The following is a 17552-nucleotide window of genomic DNA, read 5'->3' on the forward strand; positions in this document are numbered from 1 at the left end:
GAAGGCGATTTTGTAGACATGTGAGAAAGACATTTTCTGAAATGCAAGTGGTGTTGGTTAGAGAGTACATCGGTTACGTGTCAGATGTGTAGCCAAGCAGTAATGGTTCGCCAAAGCTGCAAATATAAGTCGGTGATATGAAGTGTTGTCAGCTGAAGACTGATGATCGAGACGACCGTAAGGACGAAGTACTCAAAAGAACCGCTAGGCCGTGCCTCTTTAGCTCAGTGGAAGTCGCGCCTGTGACACCGTGCTGATCGGACGTGTAAAGTGCTCCACTCCGCCACGTGTTTACAAGTCGTGATAACAACTTAAGTGTTCTCTTTATCGTGAAGTGTTTTTATTTAGTGTATATTGTTCTTGAGTTTGATTTTCATTCTTGTGTTCTTCTAGCGGTTCCTTTGCTAGTTATCGTTTTGCAATGTCCAGGTTATTTCCGAGAAAGTGTACACTCTGATTCGAATTTGACAAGTCTACCCGTTCTGTGCAGCCTAGTGCCTTGGAAATACCAGATTGGGTTGTGGATGTCATTGGAATTACCTCTGATCAAGTGCACACGGCGTATTATGATACCGAGGAATATTGCTTATTTGTAAAATTGCTGAATCCTGTATTACTGGAAGAGATTCTGACGAAACACGGAGGGAGAGCTGTTTTTCGACACCGGGACGAGTCTGTAAGTACTGTGCTCATTTCCAATGCCGATGTGGAGTATACCAATGTGCGTATCTTTAACCTACCCCTTGAAGTAGAAGATTGTTATCTGAAGGAAGTTCTGTCCAAATTCGGGGATATCAAGCAGATTCGTAACGAACGGTGGTCAAACCAGCACAGGTTACAATGTTACAGTGGCGTCCGATCAGTAGAAATGCATATAAAGCAGAATATACCCTCGCATGTTACCGTTTGTGACTATAGGGCTCATGTTACTTACAGTGGCCAAACTCCCACATGCCATATATGTAATGAGAGTGGTCACCTGCGTCATGACTGTCCCAGGCGAATGTTTGTGCTAAAAAATTCGCTACAGAAGCGTAAAAGTCTTACGTTGGCTGATGTAGTTTCGGATAACCCTATCGTAGAGGGTGAGGTCCCTAGTTCTGCCGTACCTTCGGAAGAGCTAAAAGAATTTCGCCCTGAAGAGTTTCCAGCTCTGGTAAGGAGAGACAATGGTGCTAAGCCACCCGCGAAGGTCGATGCCACGACTAATAAGAGGCGTTGAACTTGTGACAGCCGTGACTCTGATGATAAAACCTTCAGTGCGCACGAGACCGCGGAATCGGTCGTACGGGGGATCGCTTCGGGTACTATAGTTATAACCGGTGCAGCGATTGTGGACGATTCTTCTACCGCAATTTCAAGCGTCGATACTTCCGTCGACGCCGTTCAGTTACCACAGGCTCATGTCTCAGAACTTCCGCAACAGCACACTCAGGAAAGTCAACAAGTAGATATGGCTCACGTATCTACTGGAAGTACTCACATCGCGGCTCGCCGTTATGGTATACAAACAATGTCTCCGGGAGCGGACGGTACACAACACGTGGCAACTGCTCCGACCCTAGCCTCAGAACAACATGAATGTCATCAACTCCGCGACGGTATACAAACACAGCAGCCTGGGACTGTCAGTGACAACAAACAACTTCGGGCAGCGAGTGTTGCCAAACAAGCTGATAGTGAAAGTGGTGGCTCAGCTGATCGCTCGCCAGCGGTTTCGGCGCATGCGCTCCCGGCGCAAGATGTGTCGGGAGAGACGATTGACATCACCCAAGACTCTCCCACACCTCCGACTGCAGCGGTGCTGCAGAGTGTCCGTCACAGGATCCAAGTACCACCAAATGTTAATGCTGTCCGGAAAAAGAGTAAAAACAAAGATGCAAGAGGTCAACTCAGTGACGCTCCAGACAGGAATTGCGCGGCCGCTACTCACATGGAATGGCATGGAGATGTGGGCAATTAACGGCAGTTGATCCCTCCTTCTCTCAGACGTCCTGTTATTATGTCACAGGCCTATACGATCACGACCCTCAATATTAATAAAATTTGATCAGAAGTGAAACTGCATGCATTAAAACAATATCTATATGAGCCCGGTACTGATATACCACTTTTGCAGGAGGTGTCGATGCCACAATTTACTCTTCCTGGGTTTGTCGGCATTGCAAATTTTTCCCTGGAAACGACCGTGGGCACCGCAGTCTTAATTAGAGAAGGGATTCCAGTTACTCAGATCGACAAATTGGAATCGGGTAGAAGGATCGGGATCACTGTTTTCGGCGTCACCATCATCAACTTGTACGCACCTTCTGGCAATACCTATAGAGCGGAACGAGCTACTTTTTTTCTTTCGGAAAAATCCCCGACACATTATCATTGGTGGTGATTTTAATTGTGTCTTATCCAGGAAATATCAGTCCCCAACTTTTAATTATTCGTCTGAATTAAAGCGCCTCGTGACCGACCTCAAACTTAAAGATGCGTGGGAAATTAGGTACCCGACATTGGTACGCTTCACTCACATCGTCGCATATTCCTGCAGCAGAATCGACCGGATTTATGTTTCCGATGTTATCGAGAATGATTTATTAAAAGTAGAGACGATCCCCTCCAGTTTCTCCTATCACAGTGGTGTCATCGCGTGCTTGAAATTACTTCCCCAACCCACGCGATGGTATAAAGATCAATGGAACCTGAATGTGTCTTTGTTATCGGATGTTTTGCTGGAGGAGGGGGTGCGTCGTGCTTGGGAGCAGTGCTTGCGCGCTACTCACAAGTTTCGCAGCACTATAGAGTGGTGGACTCTGCAGGCAAAGCCGAAACTGCGAAAAGTTATCATGTCATTCGGAATTGAAAGGGCGGCGGAAATCAAAAAGACGATGGAATTTTATTACACAATCTTACGGGACCTGTACGATCGTGCAGACGCGACGGCCACCAGAATTGACGACATTCGGAAAATAAAGGCAAAATTAATCAATCTGAAGAGGATGAAACTGGACGGCCTTAAGATAAAATCTAAAGTGACGTCGGTCAGAGATGATGAAGCAGCGACTCTGTACCACCTCCTCAAACATACAAGGAACAGGAGGCGGACTTTTATTGACGCCCTGAAACTCGAGGATGGAACAACGGTTGACACATAACGAGAGATTGTCACAGCACTGCACAACTATTTTGTCAAAACCTACGCATCAGTGACTCTACACGATGACTGCTATGATGGACTGTTTAGTGCCATTTCATCTACCGTAACTAGGGAAGACAATGACTCTATCTCGTTGGCCTTCAGTAATAAAGATGTTGTGGGGGTTGTCTGCAGTTCGCCGATTGGGAAATCGCCGGACCCTGATGGCTTACCAATTGAATTTTACAAGCAATATTGGCACATCATCGGGGACAAAATCACTCACGTCGTGAACGAAGTCTTGCAAGGAACGTCTGTCCCACCCTTCTTTAAGGAATGTAAAATTGTGCTTCTCCCTAAAAACAGAGGTACTAAAACTATCACCAATTTCCGGCCAATATCGTAGTTAAACTCGGATTATAAGATCGTGGCTCGCGCAATTAACATGAGACTCACGCCACTCACTGCTAAAATCATTGGCCAACAGCAGACATGCGCCTTCAGGAGAACAATTCTGCAAACGGCTGCTTTTTACCGCGACGTCATTGCGTTAACGAACGCTAGTAACATGAAATGTGGGCTGATCTTTCTTGATTTTTTAAAGCTTTTTATCTCGTAAATCATGCTTACCTTCTCGAGACTATGCAAAGATTGGGCTACTCTCGGAACACGATTGACATGATTAAAAACGCGGCCATGGGAATCACTGCAAAACTTTCTGTCAACTCACGACTGACGCGACCAATACCAATCAACCGAGGGGTTCCACAAGGGATCCCTCTGTCTATGTTGCTTTTGTACTTTTCCTTGAACCTCTGTTACAACAGTTGCAGACGAAACTCACTGGGATTACAATTTCTGGGGTAAAAAGTGTAATCGGAGCTTATGCCGACAATGTGGGTGTAGTGATTCGCGATGTCGATGATGTCACCGTATTAGAGGCTGAACTTCGGAAATACTGTCTGGTGTCAGGAGCGCAGTTAAATGAACACAAAAGCAAATTTCTGAACCTCTGTGGCCTCCAGCATTTGCGTGTTGATTATGCTAAACAAGTCAGAGAACACAAGGCTCTGGGGATCATGTTGATGGCGTCCTCTCTACAGATGATAGCGGCAAACTGGCGAGATGTAGCACGTAAAATAAATGGAGCCCTAATTGATAATTACCATCGCAGCCTCAACCAATTTGATCGCATTCAACTTATCAATGCCTGTATCTTATCAAAAGCCTACTACATGGCGCAGCTCCTGCCGCTCCCTGCTGTCATTGCTAGAAATACTATGTCGACGATAACAAATTTTATTAAGCGCGTGGAAATTTTTCGTGTATCTGCCAAAACTGCTACACTCCACCCCCTGAACGGAGGGATGGGCTTAGTCGACATCAAGAAAAAGGCAGCGGCTCTCTATGTCACAAGGACGGTCTCTATCCTTACCAACTGCCCTTCGGGCATTACGGCGCAATTATTCTATGCTGTCAGGCCGCAAAGCCTTGACCCCCCGCTGAACATTCAGACCATCAGTTACAAGCTCAAATACATCCGCGACTATTTCCTTGCATGCAGCTACATCAGTCAAGAGCTTAAATTCTCGACATTTAGCAGCTACAGCAATATTGGCATACTGGCGACAACATGAAGGACCAAATCCAATTGTTACGAAGTGCAGTGGCATCAACTGGGATATAGTGTGGCGTAATGTCAGTTCCAGGATCCTTACTTCAGCCGCTCGAACTGCATGGTACAAAGCAATCAATGAAGTGATTAGTACAAGTGAGAGGCTACATAAAATCGGACTCAGTGATACAACTCTGTGCCATAGCCGTCAACTGGTGGATACCGTTATGCACAGTTATACCTGCGGAGAACGTGCACGAAATTGGAGTTGGCTGAGAGAAAAACTAGCCATCATTACGAGGACCACAACCACCAACATACCTTCAACTATGTTGTCTCGACCCGACGTGCGATTTTATCCGCCGTCGAAAAATAATGTAGTTATGTGGTTGCTGGGCACCTATTCCAGCTATGTTTTTAATAAACTTGGTGGTGACGATCACTTAGAATTCAAGCTGTTTATGGACATCGAATTCGCAAAAACCTGCGGATATCCTAATCATGGCAACATTTTCGGCAATATGCTTAAATTAACATTTAATAGAATGGGTATAGGGTGAGACATGTGAGTGTAAGTGGGTGGGCCCGGGCCGCAGGACACCAGTGGTGCCGCGAAGAGGCCCCACTGCTTCTGTGACGCGTCCTGGTTCCCACCCCCGCCACTCGCAGACTCCAGTACGCCGGAAAATGAGGACAATTCTTGTGTTAGCAACGGAGCTATTTTTTTTCTATACTTCTCCAGAAGCAATCAGAGACAAGCAAAGAAGAGTGTTTTAGTTGTTGATAAAAAAAAAAAGCTCAGTTGGGAGAGCGTTAGACTGAAGATCTAAGGGTCCCTAGTTCGAACCCGGGTATCGGCATGCGACCTTTTTGAAGCTGACGCCTATGGAATTGCTCTGCCTTTGTGACAATGCAATTACCGCTGAGGATGTGAATTACTCCGCCCTGTAGCTGTTCTGATTGTCTAGTGCTTACAACAAGAGGGATATAGTACACACAGTCTGTAAAAAAATAAAAATAAAAAAAATAAAAGTGGCGGAGCGCTGGTCTAGTAAACCAGGGGTCGTGAGTTCGATCCTCACAGGAGGCAGACGAATTTTGGAAATCAGTTGTGCATCGTGGCCGTATAGCAAACAGTATCTGGGATGACGAACAATTAGCGACAGGCGTTTTATTAAGAATTACTCTCAGATGTGATTAAGGCGAATAGCGCAGATAAAGCATTTGCCAAAGCGGTACAGCATAATGTGGGACGAGGCAGTCTGAATTATATTTTATAGATGTATTTCTCACATATCTCAGAGCCTCTCGCGGTCGTCGTCGGCGGCGGCGGCGGCGGCGCCGCTGCTTCTACAGAAGTATCAAATGACCATCGTAGCAAATGCGGCGAGGGACGCCCCGCCTTCGATTCCGAATGCACAAAATGTGTGGTCTTGTTCCCAGTCTATATTTGGTCAGTCTCGTAAGAGGTTGAATGTAACGAATGGGTGGGAAACAGCAGCTTGGCGTCGCCCGCAGCTGTTGGTACTGTAAGTAGTACTTCAAGAAAGTGATGGAAGATGTGTTGAGACGTTACACGCTACGATTTGGATTTCCGTATGGATATGCTTGACCTCAGGTTCATGAACTCGTTGACTGGTTTTACGATCGTTTAGGACTGCGAGATGAAGTAGTTCTTGGCTTTTCATATGATTTTCTTGCGAACGCTGTGTATGTAAAATTTGTTAGTGACGATCCTTGCGTTCGTATTATGACCCTCACGGAGGGCACAGCGGATTTTGTGAATTCTAAAGGCGAAATATGCAGTGTCTGTTAGTCATGCTGGCCTAGGGCTTCGAAACGGCCGGATATTTAATCTGCCTTTCGAAGTTAGCTTCGATAGAATTCGGCAAGCTTTGTCTCCCTACAGTAATGTCCTGCAAATTCATGCCGAGCAGTGGAGGGGTTACAGACATTTCAATGTAGATAATGGCTTTAGGAATGCGAAAATTGATTTGACGAAGCACATCCCGTCCAACATTTTGGTGCAGGGTTTTCGAGCGGTGGTGATGTACGAAGGACAACCGAGAACTTGCGTAATTTGTGGTTCTACCGACCATTTAAAATCTGCTTGTCCCCGTGTCCGGGCGGGTCGACGAAGAATGCAACATCGTCTTACGCCTCTCGATGGGCAAGATGACAATCGGTTGTCTTCCGCCCAGACTCTGATGGAGTCGCCTGTGACACACCCGACGCTCCACCAACCGGCTGCGGTGACCCCAGACGCCGGCGCAGTTGTTGTCAACAACTCTGCGACAACCCCCCAATGTCCCGTTCGTAGTGATGTCACCGATGCCGACAGCCACGCTGCACACCTGCAGGTTTCCACGACTGTCGGCCGTCGTGCCGACCATGCAGGACCGACTCCCGTCATTACTCCAACCATGTACGCTGAGCTGAAACAGTTGTCGGATGGTGGCGACAGGTCGCGCATTTCTTGCACCCCTGACGTTGCGCCCCACACACCCCTCCCTCCCGGCAGTGACCAATCTGAGGAAGGCTCTACGCACAGCCTCTTGACGGATACCAAAACCGTTTCTGACGCCGACGCACCTCCCCAAAGAACGGGGAAATCTAAGCGGGCGGCACGGAAGCAGAGTGAGGAGGAGATACGCACTGGAAAAGAAACTGCAACGCACCATAAAGCAGATCCGAAAAGACGGCAGTGACCGCGGCAGCACAGATGAAATGGGTTCCGTCGCCCGCCACGTGGGGGAGGCCGATATGGACATGCATGTCGACCGTCCGAGTCCTGAGCTGATGGATACTGGCCATCAGCATACGCCATCCGAAAAGTCTTGGGCCGACGACAGTGAATAAAACGGACCCTTCCTATCCCCACCATGCAAGATTACACACTTGCCACAGTTAATTTAAATCGGATCGCATCCGATGTCAAACTTAAATGTTTGACCGACTCTCTACATGCAGCAGATATCGATATAGTTTTCTTCCAAGAAGTTGTGTCACCCAAGGTTAGAGAAATACCTGGGTATGATGCCATATTAAATCTAGGCACTGAGACGGGAACTGCGATTTTATTCAAAGCTGGCATCGCTTACCAACCTACAGCGATCTTAGAAACGGGACACAGCATTGCCGTCCAATTAGAGGATTTGCTTCTCCTGAACGTGTGCGCCCCGACAGGGTCCGCTGGCAGACGGGACAGAAGTGATTTTTTTAGGGCTGAAGTTGTGCCATTATTAACAAACATTCGTCTGAAGATCATCCTGGGTGGGGATTTTAACTGCGTTTTGCGAAAAGCAGATCAACGTCCGAATTTTAATTTTTGTCCCGAGCTACTAATGTTAACAGATGGACTGCATTTAAAAGATAGTTGGTGTCACCTTCGACCACACACGATGGGATATACCTATGTGAGCGCTGCTTCTTCCAGCCGTCTGGATAGGTTTTATGTTTCTCAAGATCTTTTAAATACCATTCGTGATTGTGAACTATGGCCGCTCAGTTTTAGTGACCACTCCGCATACCACATAACGTTACGGCATTTGCGACAGAAGACATTTTTGGGACGCGGCACGTGGCAGCTGAATGTCTCTCTGCTAGAAGAAGCGGACTTAAGGCGTTGCCTCGTTGCCACGTGGCAGCAGTGCCTCCAGAGGCAAGCTCGGTATAGGGAGCGCATTCTTTGGTGGACGGATTTTGTTAAGCCGCGGATTCAGAAATGTCTTTGCCAGTTTGCCAGGACCAGGGCTTATTGGAGGAAACAGTCTCTAGAATTTTATTTCCTCGGTTTACGCCAGCTGTACAGCGATCCCTCCGCATTGTCCGACAACCTGATCCGCATCAAGCGTATCAAAGCAAAACTTACAGCTTTAGTTCGTGAAGCACTTGTTGGTAATCGGGTACGATCGCGCTCTTCTGATGACGTTTCCCACGAGTCCACATCGTTATTCCATATCATACGGGAAAAGAAACGTGGTAAACAAAAACTTATTGCTCATCTTACGGATGCTGGGGGGCATCTGTACAATGAGCAGGGTGCTATCAAGGCGTATGTCTTCAATTATTTTCGAGAACATTATTCTGAGTCAGATACCGATCTATCGGCGGGGGATGATTTTTAACCGACATCGCCTCCACAGTGGATCAGGATGATAACGCTGATCTCTTGGCCAATGTCACCTACTCTGAAGTTAAGTCCATTATTGCGTGCGCTGCCAAGAAAAAAGCTGCCGGCTTAGACGGCTTACCGGTCGAATTTTATTCACGGTATTGGGATGTGATCGGCGACGAATTGACCCAAATGTACAATGAATTGCTCTCGCATGCTGCCTTCCCCCCGCAGTTCACGCAAGGAATGGTTGTCCTGGTTCCTAAAACATCAAATCCGACTATGTTAAATGATTTTCGGCCCATTACGTTGCTTAACTCCGATTTCAAGATCTTGACTAGGATTATAAGCAACAGGCTTAAAGTGCTTCTTGGCAAAGTACTTGGCCCTTATCAGACGAGTGCAGTCAGTGGTCGATCTATGTTAAATGCCCTGTGTGAATATCGTGACCTGGCTTATTTAACTTGGATTACCAACACTGATTTGGCGTTACTGTTTCTCGACTTCGATAAGGCGTTTGACAGAATTAATCACGGATTTTTATTGCGCACAATGAGTAAAATGGGATTCAGTCAGCGTTTTCGACAGCTTATTAAGAAATGTATCTGCGGAACGTCTTCACGCGTGAAGGTTAACGGCCAGTTAACCGCCCCTGTGCCTATACGACAAGCAGTACGACAAGGGTGCCCCCTTTCCATGACTTTATTCTCGATTGCTATAGAGCCACTTCTTAAAAAGTTTTACATAACTTTACATGGGTTGCAAACGTTAAACAACAAAACGGTCTGCCACGCCTATGCCGCCGATATCAGTGTGATTATTACTACCACCGAAGAGCTGGGGTCAGTTCGTCGGATTGTCCATCAGTACTCTGTCGCTTGTGGTGCCAGACTTAATGAGCGAAAGTCCAAAATCATGCCGTTGGGTCGTAATCCGAACTCCATCGATATTTCTTGGTTGGAGAAGACCGAACATCTGTGGCATTTAGGCCTGGTTATATCACCACATCCCCAGGCAATGCTCAACGCGAATTGGGAACGCAAGCTTACCATCTTACGTGCGGTGATCAAAGAACATAACATGCGGTCTTTAGACCGGATGCAGAGGGCACAGTTTATTAATAGTTACGTTTTCAGTAAGCTCTATCATACTGCCGCTGTTTTACCAATCCCAACAGCCATTGCGAAAAAAATTTTTAGCACTTGCTTGCTGGTATGTCTGGAGAGGGAACATCTTTAAAGTTTCCTTTAAAGCTACCTCGTTACTTCGTTCCCGAGGTGGCTTAGGCGTCAAAGACCTTGAATCCCAATGTGTGGCTACTTTTTTAACTCGTACTTCCCGCATACTACACAGTAACCAAAATAGCCTTACGGAACAGCTTTTCAAGACCTTACGTCCAAAGGAGTTGTCTGCGCCAACGTATGTGGGACACATTCATCCCTAGCTCAGCTATGTCTGGCGATATTATGTGGAGCTCAGCTATGTTCAGGATAACCCGCATCCGTTCCACACGGCGGAGATCTATCGTGCTCTTACTAAACGGCAGCTGAATAACCCAATTGAGAAGAAACATTTAGGCATAAACTATAGAAATATATGGAAGAACATTAGTTATCCGTTCCTTCGTTCCAGAGTTCGATCTGTTTGGTATGACGCTGTCAATAAGGTGATTCCCACTGGAGAGAAATTGCACAAAATCAAGCTGCGGCCCACCCCGTTTTGTGCCAAGTGTAACCTAGTGGAAACCCTGCCGCATCTCTTCCACTGCAGGGATCAAACACAGATATGGCAGTGGACACGAAAGAAACTCGCTGTCATTAATAGGACGTCGGATACTTCCATTCAACTTCAATACGCGCTCCGACCGGACTGGCAGCTTTATCCTCAATCTAAGAATAATAGTTATGTCTGGCTCATGGGCCAGTTCGTCTATTACATGCTCGTCCATACAACGGCAACGCTACACGATTATCAGATGTACCTCATCGAAGAGTACTATGCGATTAAGAAATTGCGACAGTATGAAGACCAGTTCCAATATTTTCTCACTATTGCTTTAAGTGATGGAAGAATTTAAGTTTCTAAATCCATTGGGCGGAGTTTTTCTTTTTTTTCACTACTTTGTTATTATTGTTATTGTTTCCATGGATTGGTCTGCTCCGCACCGTCAGATGTGGGTGATTTGCATCATGGATCAATAGACGGTACAGAGTACATCGTGCACTCGGCCTCGAACATTTAATTGTATTTTGGTGTTCCTTTTCGTTTTGCAATGAAAGCACTTTACTTTTGGTTCCGCAGTGCGACACCCTGAAGAGGATCCTCATTTGTTTACTTTCATTTCGCATTATCTTTCATCAAAGCTGCACAAAGATTTAGTAAGAACCAGAAGTTTTCTGCAGCTTCTATTATTCCTATCAAGAGGACTTATAATACGGGAAATGGTTGTTTGGCATGTCCCTGCTCTATGGTGCCCCCACGTTACCAGCGCGCATCTTCAAACGCATAGCATGCTCAAGGTTTTGAGAAGCAGGAATCCACAATCAACCATCTGGCAACAGAATTCACCATACCAATAAACGACATGGAAACTGGGAAAATTATTTGTACGCGAAGACCAACTTAGAGTATCTGCTGTGCTGGATTTCATAGTGTGGTGCGTAATCCTAAGACCAGACATGGATTTATTTTAACATTCTGTTTATATGTATAAAAACACTGGCGCACATGATGCCACTTTAAAAATTAATACAAAAATGAATAATACACAAATAGCCATAACATAAAACCACAAAACCATGCGAATGAGTGCGGGGTATGGCAGTGACATCGTGGCCAGGCCTCAGGATGCGACGCCTGCCCGCCTTGCCGCCGACTGCCTAGCGCTGAGATGCATAAAAAAAATAAACAATTAAAAAATTAAAAAAAAAATTTAAAAGGCAGCCCGGCTAGCTCAGTCGCTTGAGCATGATACTCTTAATCTCAGGGTCGTGGGTTCGAGCCCCACGCTGGGCGGAACGGAATTTTGTTCCGCTGCAGATGTAAATTACCGTTTTTCTGATTAACGTTATGTAATGGAAATAGCAACTTTAAACTTTGCCTACGTCTCTGTCAGTCGCAAGCAAACTGTATTTGAAAGTGAAGGTGATTTTGTAGTCATGTGTGAAAGACATGTTCTGAAATGCAAGTGTTGTTGTTTGGAGAGCACATCGGTTACGTGTCACATGTGTAGCCAAGCAGTAATAGGTCGCCAAAGCTGCAAATATTAGTCGGTGATATGAAGTGTTGTCAGCTGAAGACTGATGATCCAGACGACCGTAAGAACGAAGTACGCAAAAGAACAGCTAGGCCGCGCCTCTTTAGCTCAGTGCCAGAGTACTGGTCTAGTAAACCAGGGGTCGTGAGTTCGATCCTCACAGGAGGCCGACGAATTTTCGAAATCAGTTGCGCGTCGTGACCGTATAGCAAACAGTATCTGGGATGACGAACAATTAGCGACAGGCGTTATATAAGAATTACTTTCAGATGTGATTAAGGGGAATAGCGCAGATAAAGCATTTGCCAAAGTGGTACAGCATAAGGTGGGACGAGGCAGTCTGAATTATATCTTATAGATGTATTTTTCACATATCTCAGAGCCTCTCGCGGCCGTCGTCGCCGCCGCTTCTGCAGAAGTAGCAAATGGCCATCGTAGCAAATGCGGCGAGAGACGCCCTGTCTTCGATTGCGAATGCACAAAGTGTGTGGTTTTGTTTCCCAGTCTATATTTGGTCGGTCTCGTAAGAGGTTGAATGTGACGAAAGGGTGGGAAACAGCAAGGGGCAGCGTCTGTGTAGAACGAAAACACAATTCCTCTGGGGTGTGAGCGTTTCGAGATGAGTCGTATATAAGTCAGTGACCGTGTGGCCTAATGGTCAGTCTGCCTTCCGCAGCGCTGCGGCGAGGACGTCTTGTTTACGTCCCGTCCGCGTGGTCGCGAGTGCTCGTAGTTGTTTACTACTGCGTTGTCGCCTGTTTGGAGTCCATCACTACCGACGCACCATGGCACATTCATACAGACAAACCACCATCAAGATCAGTTTTCAACCCGATCATGCACGACCGCGAGCTTTTGAAGTGGAACGTTTCTTACGTGACGACGTTAAAATTTTCCCGCGAGACATAATTGGTATCCATCTCTCTATCACGAGCAGTGTTGTCTACGTCAAGCTAGTAAATGACGAGGTGTGCAACAGAATCGTGAGCGCACATGCGAACGGTCTTAAATTGAAACATTCTGATGGCCATATTGGGGCGGTCTCTATCGATCACGCGGGGCTTGGCCAACGTACGATACGCGTCTTCGAACTCCCTTTTGAAGTACCACCGGACGTAGTCGGCGCGGCTTTCCAGCCCTACGGCGGAGTGATCAGCCATATGGCAGAAGAATGGACCACCTTTACAACGTACCCCGTTAAGAACGCGGTACGACAGATTAAAATTGAATTGACCAAACATGTTCCGTCCTATCTTGTCATCGGCGGATGTAGGGCGATCATTATGTATGACGGTCAGCCACGCACTTGCTCTGGTTGTGGCCAAGTAGGGCACGTCCGTTCGGATTGTCCCCGACGACGGCTTACTCAAATCCCGACAGGTGAATCTATGACTCCTTCTACGGTGACGACCCTTCCTCTCAATTACGCCGAAGTTACACGGGCAGCAACCTTTACCGATACTGACGACATTAGTCCGATAGCCGCCCCCGACGGCGAGAACATAATGGCTTCTACAGTACAGGATCCGGTCTCTACAACGGCACCCCCACCTGAAGATAATCGCCGACCGACCTTGCAAGAAGGCGTGGATGCCAGGATGGACATTGACCCACGGGTTGTGCCGACAGCGGCTTTTCTTCCAGACACCGGAGCAGCTGAAGAAATCCACCCACATTCAGATACTGAAGCACACGACCGTAAACAGCGTTCCCCGCGAAAACACAAGAGACGGCGGCGTGCTCCATCGGAGGAGTGTTTGCAGCGATCGTCTGACATGGACAGTGGAAATTCCGACGACGGTACCGGCGGTACAGAGGCCACTGTAACTTCAAACTCAACAGATCGCCGTGGTGACGGCTTCAGCCCCTCCGACCCCACAGAACAGCAGGATAACAAGCAGGCAGCCGCTGCCGATTCCCAGCCAGAAGAGCCGATGGAGTCAGCGCCGAGTGCCGCAGCAGCCACTAACAGCCACCAACAGCCGATGGTATTTCATGGCGACTGGGCAGACGACTGTGAGGCACACTCCTTGCCCATCGTGTCGGACGACACGGGGGGAAATTTATCCCACCAGTGCTGACCCTTTCCCGCCATCAGTTAGAGTGACGAGACAGCCTTACAGGGGTACTGATGGTCAACACGGATGCTGTGGATAGACCTCAAACTTATCACATTGCAACTATAAACATCAACACTATACGGACGCGCGCTAAGTTATCCTTGCTTCAGGATATGTTGAACTCTGCTTCCATCGACATAGCCCTCCTCCAGGAAGTGTACGTCAACGACTTTCCAGGCATGTACGGTTACGATGCTTGCGTCTCTCCAGCTTCCCCAACATGCAGCGGTGTCGCTGTACTTCTTCGGGAAGGGATAGTGGCGGACGATATGATGTTTCTGCCTGGGGCAAGAGGAATGGCACTCACAGTACTGGGTGTCCGCCTTATCAATATCTACGCACCTTCCGGGACGGACAAACGTCGCGAACGTTCACGATTCTTTGCGGAAGACGTCGCCCCGCTCTTCCAAGGCCCCCACGACCGTCTGTTGTTTGGAGGTGACTACAATTGCGTACTGGCGCCCAGAGACCAACTACCACGTCATAATCCGTGCCCGGAACTCGAGACGCTAATTCGAGACCTGCAGATGGTGGACACTTGGGAACATCTTCACGGCCACCGACCGGGATTCACGCACTTCACGAGTCACTCTTCCAGTCGTATCGACAGGATTTATGTCTTACGCTCTCTCGCCGCTGGAACACAGGATGTGGAACTGTGGCCTGCAGCATTCTCGGACCACTCAGTTTACATTCGTGCCGTCACCCTGCGGCGGCGACAAATGTGGAGAAGCCGCAGCCCGTGGAAATTAAAAATCGCTCACCTGTCGTACCCGGATTGCCGCCAAGCCGTTGAGGATACGTGGCATTCGTGTGAAAATCGCCTCCGTGCGTATCCCACAACGATCCGCTGGAGGTTGGACTGCGCCAAACCGGCACTGAGGCGAACGTTGATAATCTACGGTCGCGACCATGCTACTTGGCGAAGACATACACTCGACTTTTACTTCCGGGTCTTGCGCACCTGCGATGCTATGGCGCCGTCTCCGGAACGACAAACGGCGGTCCACCGTGCCAAGGCTCAGATCCTCGCTCATATGCGACGCCACCTAGAGGGGGTAGTCATCCGCTCGAGGACGCAGGATCGGATACCTAGCGAACGCCCGTCAATGTTCCACGTCCTTCGTGAACGTAAACGACGCCAACGAGCGCTGATACGCTTCATCGATACGGAGGACGGTCATCGCCTCACCACGCAACAAGACATAAACACAGCGTTCTACAATCATTATGCCCAGCTCTATTCCGCTCAGACCCGTGATCCGACAGCACTGGAGGACGTCTCTCAGACGATTTACGGCACCGTCACCCCGGTAATAAAAGCGGCCTTGATGGAAGAAATTACAGAAGAAGAAGTGATCAACGCCATTAGAAAAGGAGCTGTCAACAAGTCTCCGGGTCCTGATGGCCTCCCCTTGGAATTTTACCGGACTTTTCAATATTTATTAGCCTCCCGATGGACGGACATCTGTCGCGAACTACTATCCCCGGACGTGCCGCTCCCTGCGGCCCTTGTGGAAGGGATGATTATTCCTATTCACAAACCGTCTGGTGGCTGACGACTGCAGGACTACCGCCCGTTGACGCTATTGAACTGCGACTTTAAGATCTTTTCTCGACTGTTGGCGGCGCGGATACGCCAGACCCTACGCAATGTTATCTCACCCGATCAGACGTCATTGGGAGGCGACAATAATATTGAAACAGCACTCAGCGAATATCGTGACTTCATCTCACTGGCGAGGGCATGTCGTCTGAAGGGTGCACTGGCGGCCATCGATTTTAGTCAAGCTTTCGACCGAGTGGACCACAACAATTTGGAAGCGGTCCTCCAACATATGCGGTACCCACAGCCATTCGTCACTGTCGTCATGCGACTACTCCGTGGCGCGACGTCCAAGGTGATCGTCAACGGCCGACCTTCGCAGCCCCTCACAATTTCTCGATCGATACGCCGAGGCTGCCCTCTGTCCACTTTACTTTACGCTGTGGCCATGGAACCTCTCCTCTGCGGCCTGCGCCAACGACTAACGGGTATGACGTTACGAGGCCACACTTTCCGATGTAAAGCGTACACTGACTACCTGCTGATTGTCATCCGCAACGGTGACGACACCGCTAGCGCACTAACTTGGATAGCGAAATATGGCATGGCCACTGGTAGTCGTATCAACGTCGCAAAATCGGTGGCGATGAACATCGGGGTCGGATTGTCTGAGAACAGTGTCACCCCCTTACAGCTCAGTGATAGTTTGAAATGTCTAGGCATTGATTTTACAGACGATATACGACGGACTGCTGCTCACAACTTTCGACGGCTTTTACGAAATGTTCGGACTGCAATTGCCAACAACCACCTACGAGACCTGGATATCGTCCAACGGTCTCAGTATGTCAACACACATTTAGCGTCACACATTCCGCACTACACCCAGATATTACTTATACCGGTGATGTTAGCTCGCCGTATACTTGCGGCTTTTGGGTCCTTCGTGAGTTCTAGAATGCTTTTCAAGATCAAATGTGAGACTCTCACCCTTCCCCCGCATCGGGGAGGGCTTGGCCTTTATCACGTTTATGACAGAGCGGTTGCCCTATTTGTGAGCACATTAGTCAAACTATGGCACCGCCGTCCGGACAGTCTGACCAGTTTGTCAATAGAAGAACTAGCACCGCCCTCCCTGTTGCCGCCTGTGCCGATACACCACGTCCCCTCTTCGCTCTTATACATCGGTGTCTTTTACCTCGAACTCAGTTACTTTCGACTTGCCTTACCAGCGACTCAACTGGCGTCGGCAAAGACGGTTTGTAGGGTCCTGCAACGTGGACGACCCGACAACGTAGTGGAGAGGAAGCACCCGAACGTCAACTGGAGGGTAGTGTGGAGGACAATTCACCACGTAACACTAGACACTGACGTCACGGCGATGTGGTATATCACTGTCAACGGTAAGCAGGTGACCAGATCAAGGCTACATGCGATCCACATGGTAGACTCACCCACGTGCACGAGCTGTGGCGTTCAAGACAACGATGAACACCGTCTTAGCTGTGGCTAGTCCACAGCAGTGTGGCACTTAGTGAGGCAAATGTCAGCATACTTCCTTCCGGTAACGCCAAATCATATCGCCCCTAAGACTACCTTATACCCGGATGAAACGTATTACCCACGGACTAAAACTAATGCAATGACGTGGTTTCGTGGACATGCAGTGCATTATTTGTTTCAAGACGGCACTAAGGACACTTTAGACTTTTGGAACTATTTGCAGGAACGACATTGCAAGATCCTCCGTAACCCAAAGTAGCGACAATATTTT

General features: G+C 48.1%; 2 non-coding genes across 2 annotated transcripts; both read left to right on the forward strand.

The window, feature by feature from the left end:
* The first annotated feature begins 11798 nt into the window (after positions 1–11798).
* On the forward strand, positions 11799–11871 carry Trnak-cuu (transfer RNA lysine (anticodon CUU)). Its single transcript has one exon. It is a non-coding gene; the product is annotated as a tRNA-Lys (tRNA).
* Positions 11872–12209: 338 nt separating this feature from the next.
* Positions 12210–12281, forward strand: Trnat-agu (transfer RNA threonine (anticodon AGU)). The gene has a single exon. It is a non-coding gene; the product is annotated as a tRNA-Thr (tRNA).
* The last annotated feature ends 5271 nt before the right edge of the window (positions 12282–17552 follow it).

Source organism: Schistocerca gregaria, unplaced genomic scaffold, assembly GCF_023897955.1.
Source record: "Schistocerca gregaria isolate iqSchGreg1 unplaced genomic scaffold, iqSchGreg1.2 ptg000169l, whole genome shotgun sequence".
NCBI classification, from domain to species: domain Eukaryota; kingdom Metazoa; phylum Arthropoda; class Insecta; order Orthoptera; family Acrididae; genus Schistocerca; species Schistocerca gregaria.